The following is a 15,006-nucleotide window of genomic DNA, read 5'->3' as shown; positions in this document are numbered from 1 at the left end:
CAGAATCTCTCATCTCAATGGGTCTCCTTTACAATTTAAAATAAAGTATTTGTTTCTTCATTGACTCGGTCATTTTTCTAAAATTGGACCTGCATCTCTATGTTTTTTGAAGGGTGAGAATTAGATTTAATGTTGTTTTGAGCCCTCGAATCTAATTTTAAACCGAATATGTTAGCATGACGGGGTAATCGATATTATGTATTTTCATTGTGTTATCCAGAGACCATATAATATTATATGGTCCCTGTGTTATCTGACTAAATTGTACACGTATGTTGTGCCCTTAAACCTACAATGGTCTTAAGTGTTTTAGGGCACAACACACGTATGGTGTGTTGCGAAGTAGATTTGGATAAAAATAAAGGTCCCAATAGCAGTATGATGGGGTGAGGTGAAATTGGGTTTAACGTCGTGCTTGAGAATATTTCGCTCATATGACGACGTGCATGCGTGGGTATGTGTAGGTGCGACTGCTTGTACTAGCCCAGACTTAAGCTGGTTTTATAGTGCTAGCCCACTGAGATACCATGCCGCAGTGAAGCATGAATACACCACTCAGACACATTATACTGACTCCGAGCCGACCAGTCCTTGTTGTACCCATTAATGCCGAGCGCCAGACAGGGACCAACAAGTACCATATTTTAACGTCTTTTGGTATGACGCGGTCGTGGATCGAACCCGCGACCTTCCGCTCTAACCACTACACCACGGAGGCGGTCGGTATGATGAGCATCTGAGTCAAGATTAGAAAGTGATTGGTCATAAATATTGTGGTAGGGGGTACAGCCTCACACGGCTGTTTAATCAGGTTGAAACATGGGAAAGCTTTTTTAAAGGTTTTGACGCTATCTGATGTAATTCCTGAGCTGTATGTGGCGACAAAGACCATATGATATAAGTGAGTGAGTATGATTTTACGCCGCTTTTAGCAATATTCCAGCAATATCACGGCGGGGGACACCAGAAATGAGCTTCACACATTGTGCCCATGTGGGGAATCGAACCCGGGTCTTTGGCGTGACGAGCGAACGCTTTAACCACTAGGCTACCCCACCGCCCCCCATATGATATAAATATATCAGAGACCAAATATTATATAATTATATGGTCGCAGGTTGCAATGTGTGTGTTTTTTTTGTATTTCTCATTTGGACAGTAAACTTGAATTTGCATTTGTTGGTGACGGCAGAGACCATATAATATTAGATGGTCTCTGGTGACGGTTTCCAGCGGTGAGGCGGGAAACACTCACTCTTTCGAAAATATCACTGTAACATCCTGATTCGTCAACTTGATCTTATGATATAGTAGGAATCGTACAATTGAAGATGTCTGAAGATGATGGAATTGGTTTTATTGTTTTTATAGTATTCCCAGAAATTCCCGAGAAAGTTGTTTCGGCAAATATCTAATACATGTACATATAAACTATAGAAGGTTTACTTAAATGAATATGTCCAGATATGATTCTCTTACAGTCTATGTGTCTTTTCAGTACCTTGTGAGAAGTCCTTGCCCTGCAAAACACGATTAAATGCGCCTAGGTACACTACCGACCAAAGTTTGTAGGAAATCGTGTGACAGCGTATCCCAATATTCGACCACTTCCTTCTTCGTATCCTCAATATTTCTAAGTCCTTCTTTGTTTATTCTGTCCTTCATTAGTCCCTACACATTCTCAATAGGGTTAAGATCTGGGATGTACCTGGGCCAGTCTAAACTTGAATATTTTCGTCCGACAATCACTGTTTTGGGTCGTTATCATGCTGGAAAATCCAATTATCTTCATACAGTGTTCGGGCCGTTGGAAGGAGGTGACCATTTAAGATGTCAACATATCGTTCCTTCGTCAAATTTCCATTGAAAATACACAACGGTGTCACTCCACGTGATGATATCCCACCCCACATGTTAAATTTCGGGCTGTGTTTTGGGCGTTGGTAGATAGGTTTCATGGTATCTTTTGTCCTAATTTTCACACAGTTCGGAAAAACCCAGACAAAAGCTTTCATTAGAAAAGAAAACATTATCCCAATCTTGATTTTCGTGAGCCCTACACCAGTTTAACGTCTTTCTTTTTGTGCATCTTTCATCAATTGTGCGGGAATTCCGCGTTTTTTCACCCAATTAAGTTTTTGTAATTCGTGTCTAAGAGTTTCATTACATATCTGAGGACATCCTCCATTTATCATCTCATTTCTGATATTCTCAACGCTTTTCAATATTCCCCTACTCACAATCTGACCAAGTCGCCAGCGATCCGTAGTACTGAACTTCCTTGGCCTCCCTGCCCGTCTTGTGTTAAATTCCAACTCTTCAAAGTTCTGTATACTGTAGACAGAGGAATGTCATGTCTACCAGCTAACTCTTTTGCATTAGTCACATCCCTTTCAAAATCATCTTTAACCTGCTTTCTTTTCTCTTCTGCTGTCAAATCTGCCATGTCAACAAAGTATGCGGTCTGCTACACCAGGGGAGATAACTCTTGATGTAGTAAGTTCATTCTTAAGCCTCCAAGAGTTGCCTCCCATATTGAGTACCGTACTACATATTGTAGCACCTATTATAACATTCTATTACCAGTATGATCAGATTTTCTTAATAATTTCTGGGAATACTATATCTACATCACAGCCTGAACAATAGTACAGACGTAATAGTATCAACAGCATAAGTAATCCGATCATAGGCAACATGACACCCATGAATATCTGCTCATGAATATCAATGTTTCTCCACGTCTTTTGTAGAGTACATTGATAAAGTGCAGCTTTATATCAAAGCTTAATAAAACCAGATCATTATACGAGCATGTGACTTTGTATTTTTCCAGTTTGTACATGTGTCATACTGATTTTGCTGTAAATAATTTCTTCTTCTCTCATTTCTTTTCTTAATCCTTTTAGGTCTCGTATAGAGACAAATACACCAAGCAAACCAGTTATAGAACGACACAGTTATTACAACACTGCGTCACAACAAGATCAATGTCAAACCCGTCTGAAAGACAACCAATGCATTTTGTGCCATTTGCAAATAAAAACAAAGAACGACATTTTCTTTTTTATATATCTACATTAACAACCTTAACAGGAAAATGTGAAAAATGACGCTAACCAATTATTTTTGATGATTCAGTTGTCAAAGATCCCATCATCAATTACGCGATTTTAACCAATTATTAACACTAGTCCAGACTCACTCACTAATACTGACAGCGGAAATACAGCTTGAATATGTGCGGCAACCAAAAAAAAGTTTAAAGACAAGCAAAACATGACAAAATGATGTTGCAACTGTAATTTGGAACAAATGGAGTGAGTGAGTGGGTATGGTTTTACGCCGCTTTTAGCAATATTCCAGCAATATCACAGCAGGGGACACCAGAAATGGGCTTCACACATTGTGCCCATGTGGGTATTCGAACCAGGGTCTTTGGTGTGACGAGCGGACGCTTTAACCACTAGGCTACCCCACCACCCTGGAACAAATGAATATCAATGTCCCAGCTACCTATTCAGAAAAGGACTTGGTGAATATACTAATGCAAGAAGAGCTTGGACATAGAGAATAAGATCATGGATTGAGTCTTGTTTTATGCCGCAATCAGCAATATTCCATCTACTTAACCAAAGCCTCTTCAAGACACCAGAGGAACTATACCCTATGAAGTGATTTGTGTGGCAGTGCTCCTAAAAAAAACCCTGAAATCTGAAATCTGGATATTATACATTTCGGCTTCTGTAGCCCAAACTCTGTCAACGAAAACAAGAGTGATGTCTTTCAAGTGGCTCAAGATAACTTTTTTTATGGTCTCAGTTCACCTGATGAAAGGACCTGGAATGGTCTCAAACGTCGTGAGAAATTAAAAGAAGTTTAATCCATAAAAAGAGAATCGAAACAAGAGTGTTGAGACAGTCTTCCACAAGAGAACAAGCAAATAATTATTTTTGCATCAGTTTATTTCAGTATTTTGATAAAATGACCTGAAAACTTGCACAACAACATAAGACATACATACATAAATAAAAACATATACTCTGTTGAGGAGCTAAGGCTCCTATAACAAATAAGTATAGCAAATCAACGACTGTCTGGCACACAGCAATAACAAGCAAGCCCTCAGGGTCCACAGTGCTCCAAATCTGATGGAAAGGGTTAAAACATTGTTTCCTTGTCACAGAATTATTGCCAGATACTGTACATCTTAATTACCAGAAGTAACAGCAAACTTTGTCCGCTATTAATAATCTATAATAATTTTCCAATAATACTCATATGGATTGACTTAATGGTTTTTATCTAAAACAGGTATAATTACTGATTCATATTAATTAATCAAAATGTATATATAATGCCTTAGTCTATGCATTTTAATGGAACTGTATTTTCTAAAATGCCCTTCCAGTTGTTTTTAAATAAAATTCCTGTGAAATGCCCTAAGCCACTTACATAACTTATAACAAGCTTTTATGAATCTACATGTAGAAGTGATGATTGAACTGTCTCTATGAGATGTGACCATATAATGGTGAACCAGCATGTGCAGGTAGCTGTTATGGCTATTTATGTTAACCTATACTACTCAAAATAAGTTAAGGATTACCCAATACTGTCGTGTAGTGGTTAGAGCATCCGCCCGGAGAGCGGAAGGTTTGGGAACGATCCCTGGCCGTGTCATACCAAAAGACTTTAAAATATGGCACTTGTTGGTCCTTGTCTGGCGCTCGGCTTTAATGGGTACAAGGACTGGTCGGCTCGGAGTCAGTATAATGTGTCTGAGTGGGGTATTCATGCTTCACTGCGGCATGGTATCTCAGTGAGCTAGCACTATAAAACCAGCTTAACTCTGGGCTAGTACAAGCAGCCACACACACTAACGCACGCGCTGCATGCATGTCATCATAAGAGCGAAATATTCTTCAGTGCGACGTTAAACCCGATTTTCACCTCACCTCACCGAATACTGTCATATTACCAAAGTAATCGGGTCATGGCTTGACAGATTAGCTTAGTTATATGAAAGAATCAGTTGATCCTTAACTTCTGTTGAGTAGTATATGATAAAAGGTAAAGTTACCCCCTCTAACTCAAGTTTCTTCAAAGTCAGTTAACATGACTGAATAATTAACAGTCCAAAGTAGGAATTCCAAATGCCAATATTCCCTTGTTGAAATTAAATAATCAGAACAATGATGACTTTTCCAAAAACAAGAAATACACTTAATCTCACATGACGCTCACATGGCTGATGTTTTTTAAAATAAATTTTAAATAAATAAATTCATGTTACCAAATATGAAGAGAGGTATCGCCTTTAATTTCTTCCTCAGCTGATTAGTGTGTGATTGGTTGACATGTTTTTTCATACTTCAGAACAATTCACTTCTCCTTGTCGGCATGATTTGTACAAATGGATGATAGCCAGCAAAACATACACACGGTCATATATGCAAATATACACAAAATATACAGTCATGGTGACAATTGGAATGTAGATATAGGTGGATTGTCGCTGGAAATAACTACAAATGAGACAAAAACATCCTGAGTACTCCACTATCCATATCATGTTGCCATGGTTACAGAAAGTTGAAAGAAACAGAATTTTGTTAATTTCACGCCTCAGGATGCAATATGTAGTGAATGAATTCCCTGATCACTATAGTTAATCACTGAATAAATACAGGTTAATATGATGCAACACAATAATGTGCCTGCTGTGTCCCCCAATCATAATCAAGTACCACTCATGGTCATTTCCATAGAAACTATTCCACTTTTGGAACGGTAATTACCTTTACAAGAACAGAAAGATAAACAAATTAAGAAAAATACATAACAGCTAAAATGAAAGACATACTCTGCCAAACTGTGTGAGATTAAATCTGTTGATTAATATTTCAACCGGCTGATGCAGAAATGCAGAAATATCAAAGACAATGGAAGATGGTAAGTCAATTTTCAGTTTCTACAGGCCTACTGAATATGGCATGAAACGTGGAGGAGAAAATAACTCTTAAATAGTGAGGTGAATAGGACACTTTGAACACTTTTAAGGATTAAGCTAGAGACCGGTAATTCATTATAGCATGGGGGAGGGTCACAAAAAATATGACAGGCACAAGGGAAGGTCATTAAGAATTATACACATATTTTCAGAGAGGGTTATTAAAACAATTCACATTAAATAATAAAATATAAACTGCCTTTGTGCATTTTTTTCCCTGGGTGAGGCATGAAAAATGTATAAGGACTTTGGTACGTTCAATTGAAAATGCCAAGGAAAATTCAGGGTAGGTCATTATTTGGAGAACATACGGTAAGTGCATAAAAAATGTCCATCCTACACACCCTAGTAATGAATAACCGGTCCCTCACAACTCATTCACACTGTTTTCTTCTAACAGTTAGATGGAATGAACTTGCAGATTTAAAAGCCTTCATTACAAACTGTAATTGTATTTGTAAAATTTCAAAGCATGTTCATGGCAGTACTTACAAGTAGACACTTCCTACTGTTTTATAAAGGTTTCATGCAAAGATTTCATGAGAGAGAGAGGTCTACAATGAATCTAATCCAATACAATACAGTTGGTCCAAAAAGCATAACAAAGCAAAGGACTAAAACGAGAGAAACCATTGATGTGAAAATATCAATACAAATTTATCCTAAAATAATACACATTTTTGCAGATATGAACAAATAAGAACATGTACCTGAGAAACAAAAAATAATTCTGATAATTAAACAGTCCATCCATTTTTCAGTGCCACCATCAGGATGTCCTTTATGATCTCTATAACAAGAACCTATTTACTAGTGTGTAAGCCTGTAGCAGATTGGCTGCAGTGTAGAGTCGTTATCAATATGCATATCGCACTATCTGCCTGATACATATTTTGCCTGATATGATGGGTTTGTGCTTGAGTTTGTGTTCAGAAAAGACCTACCATATTATATTCTGTTGAGGCAGAGTGCATTGGATTTAAAACTAAAATTTGTTCCAGAAATGATTTATTTTTCCTTCTTCTAAAATTCGAAATAAAATTGTTTTCAAGATGTGCTGAAAAAATAAAATCTGTGTGGTACCGTTAATCAAGATACAATCAAACAGCTTTATGTCAAATTACAGTTGGCTCAAAGTAAAAGCTTGTGAAGTACAGTTGTTAGAACAGTTGTGTAGAACCTCAAATACATGTACATGTATCTGGAATTATCTACGTAGGTCCCTTCAACTTTGACACAATAGTGTTTGACTACTATTACTTGCACAACTTATTATGGCTAAATGATAGTCAAGAGAACTTCTGTTGAATATCTCAAAGTTTTATAGTGTTGTTACCAACAAGTACAGGATTTAAGCTTCTGAGGTTTTATATTCTCATGAATTTTGTATGTTTTGAAGTCTTGACTGACAAAATATCTAGCCTCTCCCCAGATTAAAAATGGAGGGTCGGAATGAGCTTGCAAGAAGCAACATGTCCACTGATCCCCATGAAGGAACAAGCTTGACTGTACTACAATAATTTCAACACTTTCTCCGACTAATGAATACTTTCTGTGCAGTACATTATTGATAATGGGAAACAATTCCACGTTTAAGCTCACTTCATACAGAAATTGTCAATATGAAAAGTATCTATAACATATTGTGAATAGTGAGAGCAAGTTTAGTTTTACACCGCTTGTAGCAATATTTCAGTAATATCACAGCAGGGGACACCAGAAATGGGCTTCACATACCATACCCATGTGGGAACTCGAACCTGGGTGCTCGGCGTGATGAGCGAACAATTTAACCACTAGACTACCCCACTGCCCCATATATTGTGGCTACATCACATCTTTGAATCACCTAACAAAACCTTGGTTAAAGTAAGTGTACAGTTGTTGGCATGACAACCAAGTTGCTAAGATACAAGCAGATATAGTTAGAGCTATACTCTTGCTACCACAGTAACACACAACATCAAGCTACCATGGACGGAGCATATAAGCTTAATGATACTCGTAACTGTTCAATAATATTAACAAATCCTAAAAAACAATAAATAAAGCTGACTTCTCTGTACAAATTCATAACTTGTGCAAATTAATAAATATTCTGTGCATTTACTTTGATATAAGATATTTACACATAATATCCTAAAATAAGACAATCGTTTGAAAATAAGTACTGATAAATAGCTATTGCTTTGCTTGTTTAAGCTATCCATTTACAGAAATGGGTGTTTCTCATAAAAGTAACTATTCATTTTTATTTTCATGAATAAAAAGTTCCCAGAACAATTTCTTCACATAATATTTACAAGCAGAGGACATTCAAACTTTCACAACTTCAGATAAAGCGGGGCTGACAAAGCAAAGCAAAGCACACCAAAAAGCACAGGAGCTCAATGCTTGTCTATAACGTCTGAGTCAAACTAAAGGCAGTTGCTTTGATCAAGTTGGGTTTCATGCACTTAAAATTGTCTTTCAGCTCTGGCATGTCAACTCAATGTGGAAGGAAAGTCTGATGTCCTACAGGTGTTAGATGTTTACCATGTACAGATAAATATACTCAACAACAAAAGTTAAGGACCTACCCAATATGCAATTTTCAAGTGAGTGAGTGAGTATGGTTTTATGCCGCTTTTAGCAATATTCCAGCAATATCACGGCAGGGGACACCAGAAATGGGCTTCACACATTGTACCCATGTGGGGAATTTAACGCAGGGTCTTTGGTGTGACGAGTGAACACTTTAACCACTAGGCTACCCCACTGCCCCTCAATATTTTAGTATTATATGGATAATAATATGAACTATTAAATACTTTAATATTAAAAATTGGGGTGGTCCTTTTTTTGTTGAGTATATTTTTCAAAGTTCTGTAGCTGAAAATCCTAACAACAATGAGCTGAAAGTAGGTCAAGCTGCTCTATTTTGTGGACATTGATTGAGATGTGCTGACTTTGCAATTTATTCAAGGAAGATCTTGTCAGTGACACATGCTGAAACTACACTTTGGATTGGTATCCAAACTTTTTACACATGGATGAAAGTTAAATACATAATAATTCATATAGCAAAGAAATCCTTGCGTTTTTGGATAATGTATCCATAATTAAGTGTTATAAAGAGGTAGGATGAAAAGGTGAATTAAGGAAGTAATAAAAGAAAAATATGTGCAGAAAATACATGTCTGAATCAAATGAATCTCGTGTACGGGACTCTCGGACGAGCAGACATGTCAGAGTTCATGACACTTGAAACACACCTGCCCAGCATGGCGAGTCAAACAGATGCAGATAGTTTGTGTCTTTGTTTAATGTTACATTCAGGAAAAGACTAGCCATATGACAGTGGCTGCAAAAAATTCAGTCTGGACCAGGCAATCAGTGATTGATATTATGAGGAATGGTCCATGTTAGTGAGTGAGTGAGTTTTACACCACTTTTAGCAATATTCCAGCAATATCACGGTGGGGGACACCAGAAATGGGCTTCACACATTGTGCCCATGTGGAGAATTGAACCCGGATCTTCGGCATGACGAGCCAACGCTTTAACCACTAGGCTACCCCACTGCCCCTCCATGTTATTTAGATCCACTGACACTGGATCAACCAAGTCACAAACCACATGATCCATTATAATTCCTGTTCACAAGAAAAACACTGTAAGGAGCCATTCTAACACTCATGTCCCATGGCTGACTGACTGAGTTTAGTTTTACGCCACTTTTAGCAATATTCCAGCAATATCACGGTGGGGGACACCAGAAATGGGCTTCACACATTGTGCCCATGTGGGGAATTGAACCTGGATCATCGGCATGACGGGCGAACGCCTTAACCACTAGGCTACCCCACTGCCCCTCCATGTTAGTGAGGTCCACTGACACTCGATCAACCAAGTCACGAACCACATGATCCATTAAAATTCCTGTTCACAAGAAAAACAGACTGTAAGGAGCCATTCTAACACTCATGTCCCATGGGGTATTTTGGGTTCACAGTCAATATGTTATAGACTAAAATCTGAAAAAGTCGCACCCGCTAATTTGTTTTAATTGACAGAATCTAATGATTCAGGTCAGAATGTGTTTTTAAGAACCCAGTGAACTCAGAAAATTAAAACCTTACCAAATGAGTCGCATATATTTTTGAGAGATTAAGCAGTTGGGAAGGAACTTAGTTCAAAGAGCAATTTAACGAAAACTTCCTCTGTAATATTGACTTAGCATATACAGCCATTCTGTGATGCTGTTTTCTGTAGGCAAACATATTTTGGTCTACACTGGGTGTATATGCCACGTGTCACTTCTCGCATAAGAATATTTAATGATTTTCATATTGAATGACTTGAAAATAGCTGAAAGGCAGCTGGTTGTGATCGTGTTCTTTTTTTGTTTTACTTGAATGTTGGGCCAGATATTTCAGTATTTCCTTATTGGACGAGTGAGTTTGGTTTGACCATGATTATAGCAATATTTTAGACTCATCACAACAGGGCACACCAGAAATAAGTTCTACACACTGTACCAATGTGGGGAATCGAACCTGGGTCTTCACCACGACAAGTTAACACTTCAATCACAAAGCTACCACAACTGATTTCACTCTGTGAAAATGACAAACTTGTCCCCCAGAGTTAGTTATTCTGTACTGGACTTCCAAACTGCACCAGAATGAGATTAAACAGCATGAACACCTGTGCAATTTGACAAGGTACTTTTCACAAATTTGACGGCATGACTGATCTAATCCAAGCAAAATCGTATCCAACTTGTTAGACTTGCAACACGCAAACAAACCTTACAATTAGTGCCCCAGGGTGCCGTTGTACAAAACAACCTTAGCACTAAGGCTAAGTTTATGCTAAGGTATGGGAGTTACGGTCACCTTAGTGCTAAGGTCGCTTTATACGACGACACCCAGAGATGCAACTTATAAAATATTAGCATCTAAGGGACTGGTCATTTATAATATTCAATATTTTAGCATAAACAGAACTGTCTTAAAGACCTTTAAAGTCTTTAACAACTGAACTGAAAAATTAATTATTTGTAAAAAAAATATTAAAAAAATAGAACTGTGGCATTATTTAAATTTTGCTGTTGTCAAATGACCAGTCCCAAATTTAAGACAGAAGGATAGATAAGAGGTTAATTTGAGTGATTGAGTTTAGTTTTACGCTGCTTTTAGCAATATTCCAGCAATATTACGGCAGGGGACACTAGAAATAGGCTTCACACTTTGTACCCATGAGGAGAATCGAACCCAGGTCTTCAGTGTTACAAATGAACGCATTAACCAATAAACAACCCCACCACCCCCAGATGTGAATTTGAAATGTGAAAATAAGGTGCAAACTTACACAATGAAAATGATGAATGTCAAACGATATACACTGAACACAGAAGAAAATATCACAACTCCATTTTCCTTGACGCTAATCCCTCACATCCAACATGGAATAGTCCATGACAATGCTTGGGAGATTCCTCTATGTAAGTACAGGTATATTTTACAAGGTGTCACAAATATTCATTTATCATACACAGACATACACTGTCAGCTTCCCCATTCAGTGTCAAGTATGGTGAGCATTTGCCAGTATATGTACAGGGATTGAATTTCTCCGGTAGCCACAGAATGGCTGCATTACTGACATATCTACACTTATAAATTAATGTATACATGGGAATAAACATCTTCAGTATACCTCGCAACATAGTGAGGATGGAGGCTATATGCACAGTGTACATCTTCCCCACACAAGGGTGTCATCGACTAGTGAACATCCTCACCACACAGGGATGTTATCAACCAGTGAACATTGTCCCCACACAGGGAGGACATCGTCTAGTGAACATCCTCACCACACAGGGAGGTTATTGACTAGTGAACATCCTCACCACACAGGGAGGTTATTGACTAGTGAACATCCTCACAATGTAGGGAGGACATTGACTAGTGAACATCCTCACAATGTAGGGAGGACATCGTCTAGTGAACATCCTCACAATGCAGGGAGGACATTGTCTAGTGAACATCCTCACCACACAGGGAGGACATTGACTAGTGAACATCCTCACAATGTAGGGAGGACATCGTCTAGTGAACATCCTCACAATGTAGGGAGGACATCGTCTAGTGAACATCCTCACAATGTAGGGAGGACATCGTCTAGTGAACATCCTCACAATGTAGGGAGGACATTGTCTAGTGAACATCCTCACCACACAGGGAGGACATTGACTAGTGAACATCCTCACAATGTAGGGAGGACATCGTCTAGTGAAAATCCTGACAACACAGGGATGTTATCAACCAGTGAACATCCTCACCACACAGGGAGGACATTGACAAGTGAACATCCTCACAATGTAGGGAGGACATGTCTAGTGAACATCCTCACCACACAGGGAGGACATTGACTAGTGAACATCCGGGAGGACATTGACTGGTGAACATCCTCACCACACAGGGAGGACATTGACTAGTGAACATCCTCACCACACAGGGAGGACATTGACTGGTGAACATCCTCACCACACAGGGAGGACATTGACTGGTGAACATCCTCACCACACAGGGATGTTATCAACCAGTGAACATCCGCACCACACAGGGATGTCATCAACTAGTGAACATCGTCCCCACACAGGGATGTCATCGACTAGTGAACATCCTCACCACACAGGGATGTTATCGACTAGTGATCATCTTCCCCACACAGGGATGTTATCGACTAGTGAACATCCTCACCAAAGAGGGATGTTATCGACTAGTGAACATTTTCCCCACACAGGGATGTTATCGACTAGTGAACATCCTCACCACAGAGGGATGTTATCGACTAGTGAGCATCTTCCCCACACAGGGATGTTATCGACTAGTGAACATCCTCACCACAGAGGGATGTTATCGACTAGTGAACATTTTCCCCACACAGGGATGTTATCGACTAGTGAACATCTTCCCCACACAGGGATGTTATCGACTAGTGAACATCTTCCCCACACAGGGATGTTATCAGCTGTAAGTGTGAAGCACAGTGTGCACAATGTCCATCCTCACCACAAAGAGATACGATAGCTCCTAGGTGACTGACAGGAAAACTTTGAATTAAATAGCACATCAACAGTTCATCTCGCACAAACTCCATTCACTGAACACCTTCACTCACCACTCTCAAGAAAATGAACCGACAGCCATTTTGTCCCTTTTCCAATTCACATCAAATAAATATAAACAAATAATGCTCCTCCTTTGTGACAAGAACGTATGAAAGGAAAGATGGAAAAGTTGAATAATTCTTGTTCTCCATGTAAAGTGCTGACTCAGCTATTGAATGGTATAGAACCATCACTGAGTGAATGCTGTCCAGGGGTGGAAATAACTTTAAACTTGACAGTGTACTCTGGTACAGTGGCACATGTAATGCCACTTGCCCTGATAATTTGTCCACTATACCGACCGTTTTCGTGCTGATTTTTTAAATAAACAACATAATTAACATTGGAAAGTCAACTGGACACCGGTACTGTGTGATATACAAATTTGCTTGCCCGACAGAAGAAAACAATGGCCTCGGACGTCGGGCAATGGGTTATTTCCACCCCTGCTGTCATGAGAATTCATAAAGCTAAATTTTATAACAGAGTTATCTGCCCTTGTTTCATGGCCAAGAAGTAACACAGAAGTCTGGAACCTACGGTACAGTTGCTAATTTTCAATACCTTGATGCAGATCTTCTATTTACAGATTAGAGTCAGCAACCTTGACCACGACAGCTGATGATGCATGCACAACTTCCCGGCATGATTTCAGAACTAACTGACAGGTGCCCTGTCTAAAGACTGAAGTGTCTAGACTGACCGACTGTGACTGACTTAAACAACAATAGGTATATCGTGGCATGTTTGCCCAAAGTGATGTAGGTCTCCGATGTTTACAGCGTTGACGAAACACGAGCAAAGAACATTACCAACAGACGCAACTCATGATAGTGAATTGCAGGACCTTGGACAACTGGGCCAATCGGGCCTCAACTGTACATACTCAACACTACAAATAGACTTCATATAAGCTGATACACAAGATGTACCCAAAATCGTAGCAGATTTGGTAAGGGTAAAAAGACTCCTCTTTACCAGTGACCATATGAACATTTAGTCCTTGTGAATTGTTTTCATAGATTGGCACAATATTTGTATGAACAACGGAAGAAATCATATTATTGTCGCAAATTTGTAAGCAATATGAAACATTTGGACAGTATGCAGCTTAGTGAAGTCAACACCCAACAACACGTGATGCCCGGCATGTAAACAAATACATATCCATAACGGGACAGTTGGACAGTAGGGCTGGGACTGGGTCCACATTTTCTACCCGGGTACCCTACCCCCTATTACATACCAGGGCTCCAGATAATTTTTGAACACCAGGAGTACATACTACTTATTTTTTCAATATAGGAGTACTCGAAAACCTTAAGCCTACATTTAGAGTACTGAATGGAATTTAATGGCGTATCAGTAATCTTGTGTTTCGTTTCATATATGCACCACAACATTGCTAGTCTTGTGTAAACAGGTCAATATACAATAAAACAAATACTTTTTTCAGATAAATACGTCTGTAAATGATTCTAAGGCCGTACACCATTGCTGTGGTGCGTATCTGCTACGTTTTATAAATTATTTCCTACCGTATCGTGCAAATTTTTTATCTGTACATACGCCGACACGGCCCTTATCTGGAGCCCTGCATACCCTACCCGGATACCTATCACGTGACTGATATATTAAACAATGTAATGTGTTATTCTTTCATGGTAAAAAGATTTATTGTCTTTGAAGATTTAGACATAGTCACGTGATCATAACGGGTCCGGGTATTGAGACGGGTACCCGGGTCCAACTCATTACCAACCCGTCCCGGGTATCCGGGTTACCCGTCCCAGCCCTATTGGACAGGGAGTCTCTCGACAACCATTGTCTCAGG

The sequence above is a fragment of the Haliotis rubra genome, unplaced genomic scaffold, assembly GCF_003918875.1.
Source record: "Haliotis rubra isolate DU_JTF1 unplaced genomic scaffold, ASM391887v1 Scf485, whole genome shotgun sequence".
In the NCBI taxonomy this organism is placed as follows: domain Eukaryota; kingdom Metazoa; phylum Mollusca; class Gastropoda; order Lepetellida; family Haliotidae; genus Haliotis; species Haliotis rubra.
This window is presented reverse-complemented; position numbering follows the sequence as displayed.